The sequence below is a fragment of the Procambarus clarkii genome, chromosome 36, assembly GCF_040958095.1.
Source record: "Procambarus clarkii isolate CNS0578487 chromosome 36, FALCON_Pclarkii_2.0, whole genome shotgun sequence".
Lineage (NCBI taxonomy): Eukaryota > Metazoa > Arthropoda > Malacostraca > Decapoda > Cambaridae > Procambarus > Procambarus clarkii.
This window is the reverse complement of record NC_091185.1, coordinates 32,107,519-32,112,588: the sequence shown is the minus strand read 5'-3', so window position 1 is coordinate 32,112,588 and position 5,070 is coordinate 32,107,519. Positions and strand designations below refer to the sequence as shown.

The 5,070-nt window shown below is 47.0% G+C and overlaps 1 long non-coding RNA gene across 1 annotated transcript in view; it reads left to right on the top strand.

The window, feature by feature from the left end:
- The first annotated feature begins 1,241 nt into the window (after window positions 1-1,241).
- Window positions 1,242-5,070, top strand: part of LOC138371632 (uncharacterized) — a 4,473-nt gene continuing 644 nt past the window's right edge. The window contains exon 1 of the long non-coding RNA XR_011230558.1: window positions 1,242-1,456. This is a non-coding gene — a long non-coding RNA (uncharacterized lncRNA). The remainder of the gene's footprint in view (window positions 1,457-5,070) is intronic.

Genomic DNA, 5,070 nt, shown 5'->3' with positions numbered 1-5,070 from the left:
CTATATAATTACGAAAAGTACTATCTAACATGAGGATGGGCGGGTTTACATTGTGATCGAAACTATGTATTAGAGGCTTTTATAATGTACATTGTTTACCTACGAGTTCTCAACTGTATCTTGTATCAAATTTATGTATTTTTATAAATATAAATTATTATTATTATTATTATTATTATTATTATTAATAAACTGATGGGAGAAATGCGCTGTATGGAATACAGTGTTCTGTCACATACGTCAATGACAGAGAATAGGATATTATCAAATTTGCAGATGATATTAATATCTATGTTAAAGTAACAGCCAGCCTCCCCACCACAAATATTGGGCAGCTGGCTGTTACTGATGCTACTGGGGTCAGTGTGGACCTGAACACGGTGCGTACTGCAGCTCCTCCCCACCACAGTTGTTCACTCTGGTAAGCTCATCATTACTGTTTATATTTTATACAGTAACATATCATCTCTGAATGTACAGAGGTGTGTGTTATCATGTTGATATTTTTGCATATGAGGTTGAGGTTGTGTGGGTAGACAGTTCCAGGAATGGTTGTGTGGTTATGTTAGAAGGGGTGACGTTGCCTACAAACAACGTTACCATATTATTCATCAAGGTTTACTTCATGTTCTGTGTACATCCACTCGTCTGCCCAAGTAATGAAAGTCTGGAAAAAGTTGATCCAAATAACTAAGGAATGTTGACAGGATTACAATTCATAATGACTACTCATAATTGAAAAAATACAGAATTTTGCTAAATAAACCATCTTTCATGGTGGTGATAAAAAGTGTATTATGCCACCAAGATCAAGAGATAATTGCAAATATATTATGTGTGTGTGAGTTTATAATTATCTAAGTGTAGTTGCAGGATGTGAGCTACGCTCGTGGTGTCCCGTCTTCCCCTTCATCTTTGTCATATAACTGAACCCGCTGATAATTTTGGCATCTACTGACATTCTTTAAATTGTTGCAACCTTCTACAACTCTGTTCGCAAAGGAGAAATTTTACATACCTTTTCGACACTATTGCTTTCTAAGTTTTAGTCTTTGGCCTCTTATTCCAGACGTCTTAGGTTTTAATAAATAGTCACTGCTTTCACAACAAAAGCGGTGAAGTTCTGAGAGGAAGAAAATGTATTACCATGATTTGGAGAATAACCAACTAAGTAGCGCGCGCGCGCATCGAGCCGGGTACTTAAAAGCGTGCCCGCGGTCTCAGCGCCTCTTGCTCGCCTCCTCCTCGCTAGATACACTACAAAACGCTCCGCCGCCATCCGTTACATATGGACGACGACGTCGGTACCTCAGACGACTACACGCCTTCGACATAGCCTTCCACGCCACCCACTGTCGCCTACAAGGGCAGCCCACACGGGGCTCCTGATTGAGTGAAGTTTTCATTGTTAGCCATAGGCGTTCCAGAGCAGCCGGCCCATCTCCATTATCCTAAGGTACAGTCTTGCCCGTGTTTCCCCTCCACGCCCGCGTGTGGGGCGCCCTGTTTTAGTTAGGAATGTCCCCAGTGCCCGGCGTGTACCCAGCACCTGTCCCCGGTCATGCATGTTCTGACGCAGTTGCTAGCTGCCCCAGGTTTAATTGCCCTCTCTAAGGAGCCCGCCGTGCGGGGTCCCTCCCCGCCCTCAGTCCCGTGCCCGGGCGTGCTGGTCGTGCCATGCACGTGTGGCTCCCCCTTCCATACGAGGGCGGGCGGCGCCGCTCTGGTGGTGTCGTCCATGTGGCCAGGCTCAGTGGCGTGCTTGCCATGGCGTGGTCCCTGGGGGTAACCTTCGCCCCTTGCCCTAGTGGGCGCCCGGGCCACGAGGCGTGCACGTGCGGGCTCTTCTACGCCCGGGAGCGGGCGGCGCCGCATCTGGTGGTGTCGCCCACGTGGCCAGGCTCAGTGGCATGCTTATCCTAGGCGTGGTCCCTGAGAACACCCTTCGCCCCTTGCGTGCGGGCTCCTCTACGCCCGGGGGCGGGCGGCGCCACTGTGGTGGTGTCGCCCATCTGGTCTTGGCTTTCAGGGGCTTGCTTGCCCTAGGCGGGGTCCCTAGGGGCTCTGCTTCGCCCTCGTCCTGCGGGCGCCTGGGCCACGAGGCATGCACGTACGGACTCCTCTATGCCCGTGGGCCGGAGTCCCCCACGCCTGGTGGAGTGGCCCATGCGGACAGTCCTAATGGTTTCCTTGCCTAGGGGGCTTCACTGGGGCCCGGAGGTGTGCACGGCGTGGTCTAGTGTCCATTCCTGGGGTACGGCGTGGGCCACGTGGACGGGCTCCTTACGGCTCTCACGCTTGTGGGGGCTGCATTAGGGGCCTTGCCTCACCTCTCGCCCGGGCTGAGGGGCACGGGGTGTGGGCGTACCGAGCTCTCGCCCGCCACTGAGGGCCTCCTGCAGGCGGCGACCGGGTTTGAAGGTCACGTGGGGTGCACGTGCAGGCTCCCCCTATGTCCCGTCCCGGCGGAAGTGGTTCCCGCCGATGATCCAGCAGCCGAAGGCTCAGCTGGCGGTATTCCATCTGAGCATGCCCTTCCCGCCCTCAGTGCCGTGCCCGGGAGTGCGTGTCGTGCAATGCACGTGTGGGTCTCCCTTGCACGAGGGCGGGCGGCGCCACACCGGCCTGGTGGTGTTGCCCGCGTGGCCTGGCCCAGTTTATTTATTTCGTTATTTATTTCCTACTTTAATAAAATCGAGAATTACCTCAGTTCCGAAGAATCGAGTCAGTCGAATCCAGCCAATTATTCTTTATTAGTGTTATCCTTTATAGTTATCATTATTTATTATTATTCTTTATTATAATCGTAATTAATCTATTCTTAATTATTGGATAGAGAACAACTGCTGTATCACATTACTCGATGTCGTATAACATAACTGAGCAGTGCGCAAGCGATTGTTAATCACTGGCTGGTTCGTCGCCCTTACTATTGTTATTCTTCATTGTTATTATTCTCTATTATTTATTCTTTATAATTAATTATTCACCCAGCTGCTGAAGTTCCGGCTGGCGCGGCCCAGCCGATGAGGCTTCAGTTACTAAGAATCTTTACTTTAAGAAAAGGTTAAGTTTTCTTTATGCTTATATTACCTTTATTAAGATCAAGAATTACTTCGGTTCCGAATCGAGTCTTACTTCGGTAAAACTCGATTCGGAGCAATACTATCAATTAATCCTTTATTATTGTCTCCATGGTTATTATTCTTTATTATTATTACTCTCTATTAATTATTATTAACCCAGCTGCCAACCGTTGGTCCAGCAGCTATGGCTTCAGTTACTAAGAATCTTTAATTAAGAATCGAATATCTTTTCTCTATGCCTATATTATACTTTAATAAGAACATGAATTGCTTCAGTTCCGAAGAGTCTGTCCAGATATATCCTATCAATTATTCCTCGTTTTGTTATTCTTTATTGTTATTTCATTATTAGTGCTGGGCCTCGCAGCTGAATGGACAGTGCTTGGGGGTCGTAGCCCTAAGGGCCCGGGTTCGACTCCCGGCGGAGGCGGAAACAATTGGGAAGTTTTTTTTCATCTTTATTATAATTATTAATAACCCAGCTGTTGAAGTTCCGGCTGGCGAGATCCCAGCCGATAATCCAGCAGCTGATGTCCCCAGCTGATTGAAGTTCCGGCTGACGAGGTCCCAGCCGAAGATCCAGCAGCTGGCGCTCCAGTTAATAAGAATCTTTACTTTAAGAAAAGAACAGCTTTCTTTATGCTTATATTATCTTTAGTAAGATCAAGAATTACTTCAGTCCCGAAGATTCGATTCAGCCGAATCCTGTCAATTATTCCTTAGTATTGTTATCCTTTAGTGTTTATTATTCTTTATTATTATTCTTTATTATATTCGTTCTCCCCCGGTGCTTATTAATTATGGAATAAGTAACAATGGATGTACCACATTACTCGATGCCGTATAACCTAACTGAGCAGTGGGCCAGTGCTGCAATGGATGCAACTAGGGAGATTGTGTCATGGCACATTGCTGACGGAGCCTAGTGCCAGTTACACAATGCTGACGGGTACACACAAACGAGGTCTCAATTATTATTCAGTCATTATTTCTGGTTATGTCTATTCACTTTCCCTGTATATTATTATCCTCATATTCAATTATCCTTGCTGGTTATTATAATTTCGCTACTCATTTGATTTGCCGCTGTTGTGCCGGCTGATGTGATCCCTGCCGATGATCCAGCAGCTAATGGCCCAGCTGCCTTCGGGCCGGGCACAGCTGCTGATGTCCCGGCTGACGTGGATACGCTGCCGATGACCCAGCAGCTGATGGGCCAGCGTGTGCCAGCTGAGCGTGCCCCCTGGGGGCCACGCCCAGCCGCTGATGTTCCGGCTGCTGTGGTCCCAGCCGATGATCCAGCAGCTGATGGCACAGCTGGTGGTGATCCAGCTGAGCATGCCCCTGGGGGCCAAGCACAGCTGCTGATGTGGTCCCAGCCGATGATCCAGCAGCTGATGGCCCTTCTGGTGGTGTTCTAGCTGAGCATGCCCCTGGGGGCCAAGCACAGCTGCTGACGTTCCGGCCGATGTGGTCCCAGCCGACGATCCAGCAGCTGCAGGCTCAGCTGGCGGTCTTACAGCTGAGCATGCCCTTGTAATTAATCAGTCATTGTGACTGTGTTTTAACATTGACTTATAATTTATATTATTTAATATAATTTATATTTATAAAAATGTATATTATAATAATTTATAATTTATTATAAAAATTTTTATATTTTATTTGTATTATATTTATTTGATATATTATTATTAATTTTATTTTGATAATTTATATAAAAATATTTATATAAATATTATGATATATAATTTATTATTGATAATTGCCGTGCCGGTGCCTACTAACTACTTGACGCTGACATTAACTACTTCTGTTAGTTTCCCACTGAGGGGCGCCCGATTGTTCCAGGAGTTAGCACTTATTGTATCAGGCAGTACCATCACTAGGCTACTCGGTTACTCCCCACTCAGTTATGCTGGGGCTTCATTCAATTCTACCCATTCCTGCCTTATGCAACAAGTGTCGCATCCAGTTATCCCCA